This window comes from Ursus americanus, chromosome 12, assembly GCF_024610735.1.
Source record: "Ursus americanus isolate L20-20 chromosome 12, mUrsAme1.1.p, whole genome shotgun sequence".
NCBI lineage: Eukaryota > Metazoa > Chordata > Mammalia > Carnivora > Ursidae > Ursus > Ursus americanus.
This window is the reverse complement of record NC_142138.1, coordinates 51,275,001-51,295,426: the sequence shown is the minus strand read 5'-3', so window position 1 is coordinate 51,295,426 and position 20,426 is coordinate 51,275,001. Positions and strand designations below refer to the sequence as shown.

The window sequence follows — 20,426 nt, the reverse complement described above, 5'->3', positions numbered from 1 at the left end:
CTCAAATAAACAAAATTTTTAAAAAAATGATAAAAAATAAAAATAAAAAAGAATGAATACTGTATGAACTTTTATATTTGATTTCAAAACCAAGTATGCTTTTGTTTACATTTATATGTGACTACAAAGAATCACACCGGGGGCTGTTAGAACTAATTTTTAATTCCCAACTTTGCCATTTTTCAGACAAAAACAGGAACCGGAAAGAAGCGGCTGGGCAGGCTGTCTGTAGTGTGACGCACGCTGCTGGCGCAGAAACCTAGAGTAGATGTTGCCTTGGTTCTCATGAAATGCAGTCTTCTAACGTTGGATCAAACAAACTTAATTGTTCAAAGTGACAGTAAGTGTTACAATAAACCACAACAACTAAATCCGTTGGCAGTAATAGAACTCCACCCAAAGGTTGTTTCGAAAATACACTTTGTGAACGCTGCCTATTGCATGTTTCATAGACCTCTCCGGTATAGGAGTTAGACTATTTTTCTGCAAGCTGTTCATATCTTGACTTCACATACACAGACACACACGAGAACAATGAAAACAGCTCCTTAAACATATATTTGTTTGGGGATTATGCAAGACAAATTTTAGTCTTCAGACAGTTTCCTTCCTTCAGAAACTTATCAACATTGGCATATGGTTAGAAAAGGCATGCTAATTTTAAATTTTAAATGCTGACAGCCTGAAAAAGGGAAAATCTGTAAGGTATACCTCTTAGGTGAGATGAGAAAGCAGGAAAGCAAAAAAACTGCATTCTAAATCTAACTATGCATGATTTTAAGATTATCTGTGAAGCTAAGATTATTTACCGTTTGGGACGATACATAATGCTGGGAGGAGGTTGACTATACTTCAGACAAAGCTATTCTATCAAATTTTCTCCCCCAAATAAATCAGCCTTCCTAAACTTGAATTAAAATAAAATAAGATAAAAACTAAAATTCCCGATGAACATCTTCTGTGGTAGTGTCACCTGTGGCTGGAGTTTAGAGGGTATAATTGTATAAAGAAATAAGAAAACAAAGAAAGAAAGAAGGTTGGAAAAGTGGGGCAGGTTATGGAAAGCCTTGCATGAAATATTTAGAACATTTTTGGATTCTGTCAGGCACTAGATGTCACCTTAAAATTGCATACCCTCTCCTCTGTTACCGTTAGACCTGTGCACATTTATTTTGACATATTTATTTTTTAAAGTTTTATTTACTTATTTTTAAGTAATCTCCACACCCAATTTAGGGCTCAAACTCATGACCCTGAGATCAAGAGTCACATTCTCGTCCAACTGAGCCAGCCAGACACCCCTTTATTTTGACACATTTGCTCTGTATTTTATAATTATCATTCATAGAACTCTCTCTCCTTCCCAGATTATGAGCAATCTGAAGAGCAGGGAAAATATCTTCGTTCTAAAATCTTTTTATCCCAGAGCCTAGCGTAGTGATCAAACTCAGTAGGTGCCCAAAGAAATAAATGAACAGAAGGATGCGTGCATGAGCGCACATGTGTGGTACGTGTACACAGGGCTGTGAAAATTAGGCTTTACGACAAACAGATGTTTCCAGATTAAATTGTCAGGTTTGTACTCTGGACTTTCTCCCATGACTCTACTTTTCTTTTCTTTTTTTTTTCCTTGAAATTAGGCTGATAGTCATTGTGGCATTGCCTAAAATATCCCTTTCTATCCTCAGGCCTGACCCCAAAAGCAATGTGGATTATGAGGGTCAACCAACACTGAGGCATGGTCCACGGGTCAAAGGCCAATGCAGGGGTACAGTCACTTGGAATAGCAGAGAGAAAATAGAATAAACTCCACGTAAAGAGATTTACAACAGAATGGAGCCAAATAGTTGTTAGGTTTTTCAGCAAGTCCTGGGCTAGAAATGGAAACTGCCTTAGTTTGTATTCTAGGTAAATGTAATAAGGTAACAAGAATTGCGGATAACAAGAGAGAAGATGGCCCAGCACTTAGGATGTGATGAAGGCTGCTTTCCAAAATTTCTCCCCTGTGGGTACAGCCAGGTAGCTGGGGTTACAGGCATGACAAGGCCAGGATTCCCAGGCACCCTCTCGGCTTGGTATCCAGAGTTTGCTACGGTCTCATCTTCCTCTATGCGTCTCATTCAGTGAAGCATGCCTCACCTGTTACCATTGTGTTCATTTGGTCGGCCCTGGTGTAGCCGGCACTAAACGAATGCACTAAGTGAGAACACACAACCGTGAATGAGCCACAGTCACGGCACTCAAGGAGCTCCCAGTTCAAAAGGAAAAATAGACATACGAACAAATCGAGACAGTAGGTAAATAGTCTAGGGAAAAACGTCCAAGTGCTACGGAAGCGCAGGGGAAATGCCCGGGTCCACCTGAGGATGGTGACAGTCGGGATGGCAAAGTCTTCAGGAAAAATTTGAGTTTGGTTTGGGATCTACTGAGCTTGAGTTAGTAGGTCCAAAATTAAACCAATGGACATGGAAAACCATAGTGAGAGGCCAATAGGTAGTTGAAAATATGGTTGGGTCATGGCCCTAATGAAACTTCCCTCTGCTTCTGCCAAGATGGCAGATGCATTCTTGGCTTTTGATTCTGACAAGCCCATGTCACACATGACTTATTCACAAATGATCATTATATATTTCACTCTTCAATGAGAATATGCAACTTTTTTTTTTTTCTTGTTTAATACCTATGTCAAAATAAGAGTGTTTGGCTAGAGGAAAGGTAAAGTCCCTTCTAACGTTCAGATCTCTGTGTCTGGGTAAAATCTGTGCCTTTAAACAAAATTCTAAAAACAAGAAAAAGTGAAAACACTCATTTCTGCTTTTCCCTGTACAAATGCAAAAGACATTTTTGTTTTTGGCTTCCCAGTATTAGTACCTCCAGTTTCCTTCTGGGGAATTAACTGTGTGTAGGGTTAATGAGAGAATTAAGACTTGTGCAGTGTTGCACGTGAGCTAGGTTAATCAGAGGTTTTCTCCTGGGCAATGCAAGGACAGGGGACAGTGGCAGTATGGTGGTGGCACCTTGTGTAGGCCATCCACTGAGGAAGCAGGGACTGTGGGACTGCATCTGGCTTTTTGACTCTAGTGACCTTTTGGTTCCTGCCTGTTTCCAAGCCTCCTGTGTTCAGTGTCCTCTTTGTTCTGTGAGCCTGATGCCCTCTCAATAAATTCTCTTTGCCTCAATTAGCCAATTAGTCTCTACCACTCTTGATAAGAAACCTGGCTGAACATCAGAATAGATTAAGTCATTTGACCAAAAAGAGATACTGGATATTTATTTCCTAATTAAGTCTCTAATTGAAATAAAGTAAAGATTAGTATTAAAGGCTTTGCATGTAGCCCAGAATCAGAAAACTTTAGTGGCCTATCATTAATTCATGACTCAACATTTTCCTTCCTGGCTGTCTAGTTATATGGTCCTTACAGAAAGTTCACCATAGATAGGATTTTTTTCTAGTAAAAGTTGACTGTGGAGTAATTTTAGTAATTTTTATTTTTCATTTGGTTTTAAATTATAAAAGACTTATTTTCTGAAGGTAAGTATCTGACTAGGAAAGGGATATTATTCTTACTAATTTGGTAACATTTAATGAGTGGTTATTGCATACAAAGCAATGTGCTAGATGTTGAAAGGGTATGCTCTTTCACCATTTTGTATTTTTAAAAAATATTTTATTTATTTATTTATTTGAGAGAGAGAGAGAGTGCAGGGGTGAGGAGGAGGGAGAGGAGAGGGAGAATCTCAAGTAGCCTCTGTGCTGAGCGCAGAGCCGAACGAGGGGCTCCATCTTATGACCCTGAGAGCACGACCTAAGCTGAAATCAAGAGTGGACACTTAACAATTGAGCCACCCAGGTGCCCTTCACCATTTTGTATTTTAAAGCATTCAGCATACTGATGCTTATATAGTAAGTTCCTTCTATTCTCATGGGTAGGAGCTGAGATGGTGGCCAACAATGAGACCATCTCAGGTACAGTGGCCAGGGAAGGCCTCCCCAAGGTTGGGACTGATACGCTTACACCCAGAGGCTGAGAAGAGGCTGCTGTACAAAGTGTGGAGAAGCATATCCTGGTTTCATCAGTTACAAATTGTGCCTTTGGGGACCTTGTTTAACCTTTCTGTGTCCTTGTTTCCTCGTCTGTAAAATGTGGAGGATGATAGTACCTATTCCATCCTGCTGTTGTGAAGATTAAATACAGAGGGCGCTTAGAACAGTGCCTGGCACATAGCAAGAGAAAATAAACTCTAGTCATTCTTACTATTCAAAAAGAGGGACCAGAGGTACCTGGGTGGCACAGCGGTTAAGCGCCTGCCTTCGGCTCAGGGCGTGATCCCGGCGTTATGGGATCGAGGCCCACATCAGGCTCCTCCGCTATGAGCCTGCTTCTTCCTCTCCCACTCCCCGTGCTTGTGTTCCCTCTCTCGCTGGCTGTCTCTATCTCTGTCAAATAAATAAATAAAATCTTTAAAAAAAAAAAAAAAAAGAGGGACCAGCAGGTGCTAAAGCCTGAGGCAGTTAAGACCTTTGGCAAATGAATTAAACTGAAATAAGATTCTAGTGGCTAGAACAGAGTGGGTGGAGGCCAGTGGCATGAGATGAGGCTGAAAACAGAGACAGGAGAGATCATGCAGGGCTTTGCAGTTCATAGTACAGAGTTTGGCAGGTTTTGTTGTTGTTGTTGTTTCTGAGTGACATGGGAAGCCACTGAAGAAGTTAAGCAGGAGACTGATGTTACTGGATTTATATTTAAAGATGATCACTTCATCTGCTATGTGGAGAACAGACTGACCAGCCAGGAGGGTGTTGTACTGTAGTAGGGGTGGGAGAGGGTGATGGCCCACACTGAGGGGGAAGGCGTGGAGAAGAAGAGAAGAGAGTGGTTTCAAGATATATTTTGGAGATAGACTTAGCAGTATTCATGAATGAATTGAGTTTGAGAAAACCGAAAAAAAGAGGGAAGATCAGAACAGGGCTGCCACATGCGGTTGTGAGGGATGTTCACTGCATAAGAGCGCCTAGCTGTCAAGGGCATGTGGAGCTGAAATCCAGTATGTATTTAGCTCACAAAGTCCCGTGCCCTGCCACATGCTACATGCATGTGCGAGGGGTGCATTTTTCTGATTTCTACAAAGACTAGAAGCAGTCCTACCCTTTAATTCTGGCTTGGGTAACTAGGTAAATGGTGTTGCCACTGACAGAAATGAGGGCACTAGGATGGAGGTGAGACACATTTTAGAGGAAGAAAGTCAAGGGTTTGGGCCCTGTTAACATCGAGAGGACTCTGAAATACCTACATAGAGATTTCAGATTGGTAGTTGGTTGCCTAATACTGATTTTCTACTCATCGGCCTTGTTTTTTCCAATCATTTATCTGTAGGTGCTTTTGAAGTTTCACTCAACACAAACACTATTTACAAACAATGGCAATTTTATTAATTCCTCTCTAATCCTTACTGACCCTGCCCAGACCTCCAGAACAAGGTTGAATATAAGGGGTGATGGTGGTCATCCTTGCCTTATTCCAGATCTCAGAGATAAAGCTTTTAGTGAATCTCCATTAAGTATAATTGCTAATTGTTTCTTCATAGAGATACTTATCAGATTAATGACGTTCCTTTCTATCCCTAGTTAGCTAAGATTTTTTTAACCATAAAATAATAAATTTATCAAATGCTTTTTCTGCATCTGTTGAGATAACCATGTTTTCTCTCATAATTTTTCTTTCTTCCTCATAATTATCATTTCCCATGATACCACTGGATTTTGGTAATACAGTTATGTTGGCCTCATGAAACAAGTAGCTCACTTTCTAGTCTTTGGAACAGTTTCTGTTGGGATAGATCCACCTTTTCCTTACATTTTTGATAGCATACATTGGTAAAGTTATCTGGACCTGGGCTTTTCTTTGTGGAAGGGATTTTGAATATGGATTCATTTTCTGTAAGACTTATGACTCCAGATTTTTCTACTTTTCTCTCTTTACTTTTAGTAAATTGTGTTTTCCTAGGAATTTGTTCATTCCATCTAAAATTTCAAGTTTATTGCTGAAGGTGTTTAATAATATTAGTGATAGTCTTTTCTTATCTCTTTAGAAACTCCATTGTTATTTATGTCTTCTTTTTTTCTTGGCCAGTCTAGTCAGAAGCTTATCCTACAGAAACAACTTTGGGGAGTGACTGATAATAGTGCAGGGTTTCCTTCCGGGGTGATGATAGTGTTTTGAAATTAAATACTGGTGATGGTTGTACAACTCTGTGAATTTACTAAAACCCACCAAACTGTACTTGTTAAAAGGATGAATTGTATGTATATGCACTATATATAATAAAGTTACTTAAAAAAAATATATATATATATAAACAAAATAACATGACCTGTATAACCTGTACAAATATCAGTGAAGTTTATAATATTAGCCTACATTAAGGCTTCCAGGATTATTGCTTATCTTAGTTTTTGTACACTGTTAGGTTGTTTATAGCACATAGTCGTTGACAAATTAACCATGTGAACAGTATTGCCCAGAAGGTAAGAATCATTAATATATGACTTCTTTAAAATCTTCAAATTTTATGGGTGCCTAGGAAGGCTCAGTCGGTTAAGCAACTGCCTTTGGCGCAGGTCATGATCCCACAATTGAGGGGGGGAGTCTGCTTCTCCCTTTGCCCTCTCCCTCTGCCCTTCCTCCCAATTGTGCTCTCTCTCTAATAAATAAATAAAATCTTTTTTAAAAATCTGCAAATTTTAAATAATAACCATAGTCTCCAGAGAATTCTGGTACATGTTCTGACCATAGAGACCAAACCAACCTAAGGAAAGTAGGTCAGAGAACACAATCCAATTCAAACTTGGCACAAGATGATGTAATGTTTTTTTCTTCACATAATCATGATGTTCTAATCATTCTATGATTCTGACCTTTAAGTCAGTGGGTAGTCTATTATTACTTGTGGCTGCTGAATCCAGAGTCAACATTTTGGAAGCTAAAGAATGCCCATCTTCTTTCAAAATCTTTTGGCTTACTGCAAGCTGAGCCCAGCTAAAAACTTTTGCCAGACTTTAGTTATTTCATGCACATGAACTAAACAACAAACAGAACACAATTAGCAGAGGATGAAAAAATAGAGAATACATTTATTTTCTAATATATTAAAGATGTTAAAATCACATTAAATACATTAAAGCCCTTAAAAAGAAATTACCATGAAGCACATTATAGTCTTAAGAAATTATAAATCAAATTTTCCTATTTCTCAAAGTGTGTTATTCTATTTTCTATAGATAATAGACAAAAATTTTTAATAAAATAGGAAAAATTAAATTTTAGAAATTTAAGTAACGGAATATACTCTATCTACAGGCTACTGATAAGACATATTCCCTGCTTCTAAAAGATATATAACCCATAAATTTAAAAGGAAAAGGAAAGAAAATTGTCTATGGTTCTAACTCAATACCTCTTGCAAAAGTGTGTGTGTGTGTATGTGTGTGTGTGTGTGTGTGTGTGTCCTTTTTGTTTTTTGTTTTTGTAAGAATAGAGTGAAGCAGTTTCCTCTCCAAAAAGAGTAATTATTCATTTATATTAGTACTATATAAAGTGTACGTTATTTTTTAAAAAATTGTTAGTTTTTCTAGGGTCTTTATCACCCCTCTATCATGTCCAAATTTTTTTTCTTAACCAGATAATTCCAGAAACAGAAAATACAAAGAGATGTTTAGAGGTACATATTAGAACACTTAAGAAAAATGATTTGAAGTCTTGACTCTTAACTCTAAACTAATATAATTGTCCCTTTACTGAGGAATATATAGTTTCTATATAGTGATTTATTCGGTATAGTAATAAATTCTCTCTGTCTATGAGAATGGGAAGAATTAAGTGCAAATGACTTAGTATGCAGGTGTATATCGAGGAAGGGAAACAAAAATGACAAATACAATTTTAGATTCAGTAATCTGTGTTCCTTAAATAACCTTTGCTGTGAAAGGTTAAAATACTGTGAGAAAATGGAAGTGTGAAAAAATGGTTTATTAAATATTCATTTTTGAACTTCAAGGCATTTATGCCTTCATGTATTCAATGATGCATAAGAAACTTTAAAATCATACCCAAAAGAAAATCCTTATGACTCATAACAGACAAAAAATTTATACATGTTTTATAAAGAATTCCTGCAAAGCAATAAAGAAATATAAATCAATAGAATAATGGCTTTTGGGAATGAACAATTTACCAAAGAAGTACAAATACATAATAAACATATGAAAAGATGTTGAGCTTCATCAGCTAAAACATATAAGTTAAAATAAATAATTTTTTTCTACTCAAATTAGAAAAATGTAAAAGATTGATATCAGCCAACTGCTAGACAGGTGTGGGGTGTGGAGAAATGAGCTCTCTTTTATATTGTTGGTGGAAGTATAAATTTGTATAAACTTTTGGAGGATAATGTAGTTTTCCTATTAAAATCTGAAAATTACATATCCTATTACCTAGTAATACCACTTCTAGGAATTCATCCTATGGACAATGGTTACATGATAATGTAAAAATAAAATAGAGGATGGTCATTACAGTGTTATCAGCAACAGCAGAAATTTAGGAAAAACTTAAATATCTACTGATAAATGAAAAAATAAAGGTATAGACATAAAATCATTGCACCCATTAAAAAAAAGAACTGACAGACAGGATTTCCAATGTATTGGCAATGTTCTTTTTCTAAACCCAAGTAGTAGATGTAGGGATGTGCACTGTGCATATATTTATACACATATATATTTGGATATGTTTTTACATGTGTCTGAATTTTCACAAAAAAATGAAAAGCAATGAATGAGGATAAAACTATACGAATTAATCTAGTAAAAATATATATAATATATCAAAAAAAATACTAGGCCATAAACAGTTCAGAGAAGGTAGACACTGTTGAGATATGAAATGAAGGAATTTGGATGTGTAATGTGGAACTGAAATTTGGTTTGCAAGGGAGTGAAAGAATCACGGAGTCATAAAAGAGGGTATTTTACTTTTGTTTTTGACAAATAAAATAAATATAATTATGATGCTATTTTACCTACTTTCTTGGGACTGTTGGAAAATCACTAAAATTATGGAAGTACATTTCGAAAAAGTATCTCGCACTCCTCAGTAGGGAAGGTTACTAGTCTTTTAAAATTAATCATGTGCTAATGTTTGAAAAAACTGTTCTTCCTTTTCTTTAATCCAAGCCAATTAAATGATGAGAAACCCTTCCTTTGTAATCCTTTTATGCATTAATTACTAGTAATTAATTACTGCTTCTTTGACTTTAGTTAGACAAACCCAAACAAATGCATAGATAGTTGATTCCTAGTTATCATATATACATTCTACTAACAAGAAATGTAAAAGTCATTGGTCCAAGTTATTCAGTAACAATCAGGGCTTCTAACTTTCATTTCAAAGCTTCACCATACTCTGGTTCTCTTGGCATGGAAATATGAAAGCAAAAACACCAAGAATCTGGACTCTCAAGTGAATAGTGGGATGTGGAAAAAGAGCAGGGGACTACAGTGAGTCAATTCCCAATTCCTTAAAATGCAAATATCTGTACCGGGAAAGATCATCTAAGTAAAATACTTCATGCTGTAGAAGAGGAAAGGAAGTTGCATGGGAATTAGCTATTCAGGAAAGGTCAAGTTAGAGACAACTTTAATGATGGAACTGCAAGGAAGTGGTTTAAGAATATTTCCTTTAAAAAAAAAGTCAGAGCAACTACTTTTATTATCTTTAATGAGCTCCTTGGGCCTTATCTAATGTTTTCCCAGAAATCCTCTTGTAAATACTCAAATTTACAGAGGTTCTTAAAGAACTCCCACTCTTCCCACTATATGGGGGAACAAAGAGTCTGTCATATTGCAGGGAGGGGAGGACAGGGCAGTGGGTAGGTACTAGTGCCAACAGACTGAGCGCTTGTCTCAAAATAAATGCCTGGAAAAAATCCAAACTTTCAGTCATCAATATTCCGTCCCTATTCCACACAAGCAAAAAGGAACAAAATACACAGTAAGAAAAGCAGACAAATTAAAAGAGAAGCTATCAGAGACTCCCCAAAATGGTTTGTTTTTAAAGTGGGTTGGAGAAAAAGGTCAAGGTCAGTATATCTTTCTATACTGATTGTCCTTCTGATTAAGGCTACAGCAAAAGCAATATGGAGCAGTAATCAAAACAATCACAAAGGCAGTGGAAGAGAATATTGTTTACTAAGTCTGTCCATATTTGGGTCCCTCAGGAAACTGAATAATACTGAAATTTGAGCACTGGGGCATGACCACAAATGCAAATTGCATACTAAAATTTCCAGCTTGAAATTTTCAAAATTAGTTTTTTGAAATTAATTAATTCAATTAATTTTTAATTAAATTAGAACACTCAAATCAGCAATTGGGCTTTTTTCTCTGCATGTGAATTTTTCAATTAGGTTTATACCATTTCAGTCAATGAATGGACAGCTTGATTTTTTTGAGGATTGGAAATAATACATTATTACCCAGTAGCTAGGTCAAGAGTATAGGTAACAGTACTATTGTTTCCTTGAACCCAGCGTGTTTTAAGCTGGGTATAGTCTTTGTCTACTCTTCCTTCCAATATCTCCTCCTTTCCAGAGGGAGAGAGAAACATTACCTTATCTATAAACAATAAAGTCTTCTTTGGTGCTCATGCCCTTCTCTCACTTGTACAGATGAGTATGTGTCTACAATGGAATAGGAAAAACAATTTATCAAACTTGATTAATAAAATGTAAGATAATATACTTCACGATGAGGCTTAAAAAGGTTGGTGAACAATACAATAAAAAGCATAAAGAATACGAACCCAGGAAACTAGTCCGCTGTCTAGTTTTATTACCATGTATGGATGACACTATCTTAGCCTTAGTTTTGTCATTTATGAACCTACTTTAAGAGTGGTTGTGAGAAACTAGATGAGATTAAATCTTAAATACTGAACTGTATAGAAAAGCAGGCTATTATTATTCTATCTTACTACTCGTCATTTAGCATGTAAATGCAGTCTCATGAAAAGTGCTGACCTAGAACCTAAATTGAAACTACACTGACCCTTTTTATCTATAAATAGGGAGTAATGCCAGATATAGTTTCTTTGGTAAAATGCTATTGGTAGGGTCTAGTTATTTGTGGCAAGTAAGCTTACAGGGACTCTCTTCAAAATTTCAGATTCATTATCTGTATTGGCTAAAATTCGGTGTGGCATCCAATGACAGAAACAATAGCTTAATAAAGATGAAATCTTATTTTTGTCTCATAGAAATGTCCAGGAAGCAGTTCATGACTGACAAGGTAACCCATGCTGCCAGGAACTCAGGACCCATTCATCTCCCCATGTTTTGTCCCACCAAGCTTCAAGCTCACAGTCCAAGACAGTGGCATTGCATACCAGAGGAGAAAACGAGAGTGACAGAGTATACAACCTGCTGTCTCCTGAGAAACAATCATGAAAACTGCCACAAGACGCTTAACCTATTTGCATGTTATTGGCCATGCCTGGTTGCAAGCTGGAAATAGAGTATCCGTTGTGAATGGTCACAAATCGAAGACCCTACTATCATGGGAACTACTACTAGGGTTAGCCAGCTATTTCTGGCATTTATCATTCCATTTAATATTTTAGTTTAGAAACTTTTTCTTCTTGAAAGAAGAAAGAGAATGGACAGAAAAATATGTTAGAAAAGTGAAATAAAGCCACTTCGGGAATGTATATCATTGTCTTTTTAATTTTGAAAATTAGTAAGCTCCAATAACATAAAAGATTTAAAATGCTGACTTTTATCATTATGTAATTATTATGTCTATACTTCCAAATATCTAAAATGCTTATTTCTCTGACTTCGCATTGACCTAAACTATACTACATAAAACTAAAAATAATTGGGCACCTGGGTGGCTCAGTTGGTTAAGCATCTGCCTTAGGCTCAGGTCATCCAGCTCCCTGCTCAGCAGGGAGTCTGCTTCTCCCTCTGCCCTTCACCCTGCTTATGCTCTCTCTTGCTCACTCTTTCACTCCCTGAAATAAATAAAATCTTTAAAAAACCCCTAAAAATAATATAATCATAAATGATAAGAACCCTATAACATATAAAGCAGATAAAGGAACCCCTAAGGGGAGGCAGTATGAAAACATAGCAAGAGCACAGGCTTTGCAAAGAAAGTCTTGGGATGAAAGCCCCCCATTCATCCACTCATTCATTCACAGCATCCACATGCATATGTTTCAGGTAGTGTGTGTTATGTATGGAATTTACAATTTATTTAGAGAAACAGGAATAAGACCTATAATTTTACAAGTACTAACTTAAATTAAAAGTGTGGTAAGTAATTCAAAGTAGGAGTATAGGGTACTGTGAACATCTAAAAGTAAGATCTAGCAATTAAACAGAACTGGAGAATTTATTAGTCGAAAAATCTTCTACACCTAAAAGTTTAGATACACTATAAAGTGAAAAAAAAGAAAAGAAATTGCAAAATATTGTGAGCCATACGATTCAATTTCATTTAAAAGGTTGCACCCAAAATATTATTACATGTAAACATATTACATGTAAAAAAGTATAGGATACATGCAATAGATACGTTTATATTTATATTATATTTATATAAAATACATGCAATGAGTGTGTATTGCTTTTGTGCTTGGAAAAATAAATAAATAAAAATGTATTTAAAAATAAAATTTAGGAACATAAAACTGACTGCAACATCAGTCTGGCATTTGGACATTGCCCTGCATCTAGTAAATGCTCAGTGGAAGCTTTAATCACATTGGTAGAAAAACATATTAACACATACATACACACATATATAACATTCTCCAGTAAAACAAAGAATGTTTTGAAATATATTAACCAGTTTATTTATTTAATAGTACAAGTTGAAAATTTGGTATCTATCATTAAAGATAATTACATTTTCCCACTTACAAGACAGGGAGAATAAATCCTGATTTTCCTTAGTTTTCAGAAATACTGAAGGAACTAAAGTAAAGATGATTTTGGCTCTCAACAATAAAAACACACACATTGAGAATTTATTATGAACAAAACACCATGCGTTTGGAAAAATACTGGTAAGAAATAGTTTACCAACTCAACAAATATATACTGGGTACCCATTCTGTACCAGGTCTTGTGCGATGCTCTGCGGGTTCCAAAATGAAAAGGACATAGACTCTGCCTTGAAAATACTTTTGAGAGGCACCTGGGTGGCACAACGGTTGGGCGTCTGCCTTCAGCTCAGGGCGTGATCCTGGCGTTATGGGATCGAGCCCCGCATCAGGCTCCTCCGCTATGAGCCTGCTTCTTCCTCTCCCACTCCCCCTGCTTGTGTTCCCTCTCTCGCTGGCTCTCTCTAACTCTGTCAAATAAATAAAATCTTTAAAAAAAAAAAAAAAGAAAATACTTTTGAATTAGTGGTAGAGACAGATATGTAAATAACTTTCTAAATAAACTACTAGAAAAATCAAATAACCATAGCTAATTTTTTTATTATTTTTTCAATTTTTTTTGAAGATTGTATTTATTTATTTGACACAGAGAGAAAGAGTGCACAAGGCAGAGGGAGAAGCAGGCTCCCAGCTGAGCAGGGAGCCCAATGTGGGACTCAATCCCAGGACTCTGGGATCATGACCTAAGCCGAAGGCAGATGCTTAACCACTGAGCCACCCAGGTACCCAACCATAGGCAGTTTTTAGATCTACACATAACTCTAACATGCTAGCACATACACATGCCTTCACAGAGTGGCACAGAGCTGTACACTCTATGATCAGGGAAAACAAGGGCAAAGAGCTTCAATGGCTTCTCTTGTTGCAAAAATGCAAAAAATACAGAAAAAAAGAATTTGGGCTAAGGGGACAAGAAAAAGGAGAAAGACAATTTTTGCTCAAATATCTATCACACTTGGAAAATTTGGTGGCTCCTTTTAAAAAAGTCACGTTCCAGGCTTTAGGAAGTGATCCTGAACTGTGAGATAGTTTAGCTGCTGACCATGTAAACCATTATGGAAAAAGTCCTTCTCATATCTCAAAAAAGTTCTGCTTTTCTCTTTTTGTCAGTTTTTCTAGTGGTGACTGTGGTAACAAAGGAAAGCCTTAGATCCACAGTGATAAGACAGAGTGGTTATTTTTCTTTCTTGACAGTCAGCATGGACATTTACACTGAGAGTTCACTAATAAGCATTTTCATTATCCGTGTAATGAAACTCCGTTGTAATGGTGTTTGGAGACAGAACTAGCTCTCACTGAGACATCCAATTATTCATCCCACCAACACTCTTCTGTCATCTAGAATGTGCCAAATAATTGCTGGGCCCTGGACAGTAAGAGGTGAGGAAGGCTTGGTCCAGGCCCTTGAATTCACACAGAAGTTTACTGTATAGGTAACAAATTTCCTATCATCTGGCATTCTGTGGTCAACAGAATTAACTATACACCCTTAACCATATATCTTCATTTTGTCATTTAATAAATACGTATGGAGTCCCCTCTAAGTACCAAAAACTATGTTCTACATAAGATACCTGTAAAAAACAGACATAACCTCTGTTCTAAAAGAGTACATGGTCTGTTTGGGGCAGACCGAGACCGAAATTTACACAATTTCCATTCTCCCTTCTTCTTCTTTAAAAGAAACCAGATTCTTGTCTGGGGAGCAATATGTCTAGTTCCAGACAATGGATCACGATTCATCTAAGCCCATGATTCCCAAACTGTGTGCCCAGTCTCCAAGGGTGCCAAAGTAAACTCACTGGGGGGCCACAGCATAGTTTAATTTTCAAGAGAAGCAGTGCGACTCAACATCTGTTGGACGGTGTGCAAACTACTAGCATAGGGTATTAAATCACTACATTCCTTTAGATTATGCCGTAGCATTGCAAAGCTGGGTTTTCAGTGGTTGCTGTAATTAAAAAACAAACAAACAAACAAACAAACAGGTATGGCATGAAAGGCATGGAGAGCAACAAATGGTGCTGTCCAATCCAACGTTTGCGAAGTTGCAGAGTGCCCGCCGGTGTATCCATCCCATTGTAATGTGTGGTTATTTAAACATAGAAAAAGTACTACTTTTCTTTCAATTTATGTGTATAACTTATTCAAAAGACCAAAAGCTGTAATGGGACTTTTATGTATTTCTTTTGGCACCATGAGAAAAATCACTGAGACCCCAAGGGAGCTGTGTACCAAGAAAGTTTGGGACCCTTTGCTCAAAGCCAATCATGTTTTTTTCAATCCTGTTTCCTGCTTTCCTAGCTTCCTTCCATCTAAAGGTGACCGTATGACCCAATTCCAGGCTAAGCAGAAATGCACGTGGAGGTGAGAAAGGACAGTGCTGAGAGAGCATTGGCTTTCCAGATAAAAGGGGACAATTTCAACAACTGTTAATTGTCCTTCAAGAGTCCAATTCCTTTCATAATACAATCCTGTAAGTTACAGGTACAGCCTCCTTTCCAGCTACATGTGACCAATTGACTAAGCTCTGACCAAAGGTACATCAGCAGAAGAGAGACATGCAAATTCTGGATCATACTCCTAAAAAGAATGAGCATGCTTTCTGCTTCTGTCTCTTTCTTGCCAGGGCCCAGGAAATTAAACAATTATCCTCAAATACACATAGATAATATCAGCAGCATTCTGAGATAATAATGTTAGGCCTCCTTATTTCTAATCCACTGCTTTTTCTACATACTACACTCATTGAGGTCTTGGAAATCTCTGCAAAATTCTATATGCTATATTTAATATGTTAATATGAAGTCTTTTTGATATGATATCATATTATTTATTCAAATAATAAGATAAATTCATATTATTATAAATACATAGACCATAGTATTTTGGTTAATAAGTAAGATTTAGTTAGTGGGTCAACCAAGTTTCTTAATCTGCATAGCTAAGAACCAGACCCTAACTCATGCATGGTAGGTTCCCTCTAGAAGGGGCAGATCACATGGGAACTGGAAGAGCTGCAAGGCAGAGCTTTAGCCATTGTTCTGTGAAGTAGGACTTCTCTCAGTCAGGGGTGGGAAGATGAAAAAGTGATTGCTTTTTATGCCACAGAATGCAGGGAGTTCTAACTCTAGTTTATGTGAAGTAGCTGAAGTAAACACGACATACAGAGACATAAAGACAAATGGACTCTTAGGAACAGACATGAATCACAAGATTATAAAATGCAAAAGAATTCATTAAAAGATTAGCAAGAACTCAGACATGACATCTGAAACAGATGACTTTGTAGCTTAGTCGTTGGGAGTTTGGTAAGAAAACACCTAGAGGGATTGCAAAGCATAACAAAATTCTATTTCTTTAAAAACATACAACTATTTCTTTTACCATCTGCCATGCTCAGATTCACACCACATACAAAATTATCTAATTCCTCAAGATATAAAAAACAACGGTCGAATTCCTAAAAAGACGATAATGACTGAAGATATCTACAAAGCAAACCTACATCCAACCTACTCCAGGTTGTCTACAAGACCTCAGACAGAACTGTGGAGTGCTTGCAAAGCCAGAGTCACTGAGCTACAATACTGTGGCGACCTAGGGATCCTGACATTTCATGGCGCTGTCCTTGATGGCTTCTCCCAAGAGACGTAACACCCATATCTTTTGGCTGTGCCGGTGTCAAGAGCACTGCATTCTTCCAGTGCATATGCCACAGCTTTAAGGACTAACCACCCTTAGGAAGAACCTAAGAGAACAAAAAAAAAAGGAAGAGGATGATCACCAACATTTTGGAAGGGGTATGTTTTAATATTATTTCCTACAGACTTTGGGTCCCTAATATCACATGTTGATGATTTCTTTGTGTAATTAAAACTTTAAAAAAATATATGAGGTTGAAAATGAATGTATGGTGAGTTTATCTAACATCTAACTGAAGAAATAGGGACATCCTGCCTCTATCTGTGTAAGATAAACATACAAAGAAAATACACATCAGGCTCAACAAAGCCAATGTAGGAGAAATACAAAGATGCATTAAAAAAAGACACTTTAAGCAAAAAGTGGCTCATTTCTTTAGCTTATAATAGTCTTAGTGACTCATTTCTGAAAATGGCTTAGTGCATGTGCGTTCGTTCTCCCAAGTGTGAAGCAATCCCACTGGAATGGAAAAAAGTTCTGAGTGGAAAAATGAAGAAGAGTTCAGTAACTAGGCTTAGCAGCAAGAGTATTAAGAAGCTGGAATCTGATCTACTGCATCCTAATTTTCTGCCCCATCTTTAGTCCTCATTCTCTTTCCAAACCTGAGGATGGGCCTAGACACATTAACACTTCCTATGTTTTGGGAGAGGGGACTCCAGAAAATGGCTTCATTTGTTAATTTAAAAAATTATTTTGTAGCATGTAATTTGCTTTTGGGTTTTGGTGCATTTCTTTATGCTTGCTGAACTGTGGCAGTCAGTATTTGCCAAATGACATGTAAGATGAATTCAGAAATAAGATGGAGAAAAGAAATCCATTTAATGATCAAAGAAGTAAATACATCAGCAAAGACTTCTTTACTTGTAAATATTGGCCCATATTATTAATAATAATATAGTTATTAACCTCAAGGTAGTACCCAAGTGACTTATAATTTGGTATCAACAATAAGACAATTACATAAGTAACTATAAAATATGACAGAATATAGGAAGTGAGCATGTGTTACAAGGTTTAATGAGAAATGAGATATGGGATTCACCAACCAAAAGGTTCTCCCCTTGACTCCTATTATCATTCTTTTTCTTCAAACTCATTAGAGTCTCCAGGCATTGTTTCTTCTACTCTCTCCGTTTTTCTCTATCTTCATTCCTTACTTTATTCAGTTCTAATCCATTTTCGATCCTATGGGTCATCAATCCGTTTTGCTAATATCTCAATTTCCCCTGTCCTATTACTTATGTTACATCCCATCTGGCTGTCCATATTGGCTTTCTCTTGGTTCTTCATATATGCCATGTTCATTTCCACCTCAGGACCTTTGCATATGTTGTTCCCTATACTTAAAACACTCTTTCTTGTCTCCAAATTCCTTTAACCCCCTGCTACTTCTTCTAGCTAACACCTCTTCATTTTCCAGATCTTTGTCTATATTGTGCATCAGAGAAGCCATATTTGATTCCCAGCCCAAGTTGTACCCTTTTAAACTTGTACAGATCCTTTAAAAACCCATGACAAATGATATTAGCTATCAAGTCTCCTTTTTTATTAGATTATAACCTCTGCATGGGTGGGGGGGGCAATTCTGTCTTAGCCATTGTTAAATCCCCAGTGCTGGTTTATCAGCTGATACACATTAGGCATAAATATTCGTTCCATACAAATAAATGAAAGCAGAAAGAGACTCTAGAAACTCAGCTGAGATGACCAAGGAAGGATTTATGGGGAAGAAGGCTTGTGAGATAGACTTTGACAGGCAGTGGGAATAGCTGGTGCTGAGGCTTGGAACAAGAGAGTTAGTGGGCTCTCAGAGAAGAGTGGGCAGTTCATTTTGTAGAGTGTGGTTACATAAGAGAGTAGGAAAGATTAGGCTGGAAAGGAAGGTCAACATAATACGGTGGGGGAAGGCGTGACTTGAAAATCAGTACTTAATTTCATAGTTGATAAAGAGACAACGAAGGAATCTGGTATACGGGCTAAGTGAAAGGGGAAAGAGAGTGCGTGTAGGAAACATGTTCATGACCTCAGTGATAGTCCAGGCAAGAAATAATAAACAACTGAGCTGCTGACTGCAAGAAACAGATGGAAAAGAAAACACGGTGGTAGAAAGAATTATATGTTTAAGGTGGATTGTGTGGAGAAAGACTAAAATATTTAACCGAAATATTTGGGGGAGACAAGGAAAAGAGATAAGCCAGTGTGCCTCCTGATGTTTCCATGAGAATTACTGGAAACACGGTTAATAGGAAAGCTGGGATAAACTGGCTTTAGAGATGGTGAGGGGAGGGAAGTGATGAGTTTATTTTGTAACATTATTGTGCTAGATTTTTAAAAAAATCATCTAGAATAAAGTATTCTTTGGGTGTACACTGTGATCAATGGTTAAAGATTAATGCAGAATTTCTGCTCTCATAAGATTTTATATTTATATTTCTGGTAATTCCCTTCATCACTTCATAAACTTTTGTACCGGGTTGCGGGGGGGGGGGGGGTATGCTTCAAATAGTAGGATTAACACAGTGTGTCTTCTTGGAGAAATTTGTACAGAAAATTTGAGACAATAAACCACCAGCCAACTTAATCCCCTTCCCCAACTTAAAAATATTTTTATCTTAGAAGTACATTATGGATGAGAATACAAGATCCACATGGATTTTTAGACACTCTCAAATTCAAAGAAATGCCATGCTTGGCAAACTGCTTTAGTGTCTATGTTCCTTATCCCAATCTCCGCACCCCTCAGTTGTAGTTTATTTTGCTAAGTAAGTTGTCAAAATAGTTTGTCCACATTCATACAGCTGGTAAGTGATAGAGCAAGAATTTTTTATTTATTTATTTATTTTAAAAGTTTGGAGTCACTCTAGGTGAAAATCGGAAAAACTTCTTTCCTTTTTTTTTTTTTTAAAGATTTTATTTATTTATTCGACAGGATAGAGACAGCCAGCGAGAGAGGGAACACAAGCAGGGGGAGTGGGAGAGGAAGAAGCAGGCTCATAGCGGAGGAGCCTGACGTGGGGCTCGATCCCATAACGCTGGGATCACGCCCTGAGCCGAAGGCAGACGCTTAACTGCTGTGCCACCCAGGCGCCCCTAGAGCAAGAATTTTAAACCAGGTCTCTATACAGCCTGCTCTCTAACCTATTTCATTAAATTAAATATATACTATTTATATATAATATTCAGCTAATATTATATTCAGCATCACTAACCAAGTAAATGACAACATAAAGCCAAATACTGGCAGCTGGTATTTTTCAATTCTGAATTTTCAGAGTCTCCAAGAATGCAGTCAGAACAAATGATTTTTCACAGTGCTTGGGGAAGAGTGAAGATAGGATCATCAAAAGAATTAGTGTGCTTGTTTCCTAGTTCACTGATGATTAATCAGATGAGTATGTTAAACATTCTTTTAAGGCTCAATCCATCCAACCTTCAAACTTTTAAAACAACGAACTGACATCACCTTCCTATTCAAAACCTTGAAAGCACAGTTTAGAAAGTCCTTCACAATCTGTGCCTAATTATCCCTCAATTATGAATTCCCATACAATTTGCCCCAAATACTGTAGATTTTAAACCATGAGTTAATACAACTAAAAGTGTTCCTGAAAAGGTAACCTTAAGGTTAAGACTTCAAGAGTAAGTAAAAGTGGGCCAGATTAAGAGGTGGGGGAACAGGGCTGGGAGATATAGAGTTCTCGGCAGCAGTATGCAGAA

General features: G+C 37.0%; 1 long non-coding RNA gene across 6 annotated transcripts in view; it reads right to left on the bottom strand.

Moving 5' to 3' along the window:
* Positions 1-20,426, bottom strand: part of LOC148109191 (uncharacterized) — a 172,950-nt gene that overhangs the window by 91,112 nt on the left and 61,412 nt on the right. Inside the window, exon 2 of one of the 6 annotated variants that reach the window (XR_015726371.1) lies at positions 10,668-10,737. The exons of the other annotated variants lie outside the window; for them this stretch is intronic. This is a non-coding gene — a long non-coding RNA (uncharacterized LOC148109191). The remainder of the gene's footprint in view (positions 1-10,667; positions 10,738-20,426) is intronic. 6 annotated transcript variants of the gene reach the window in all.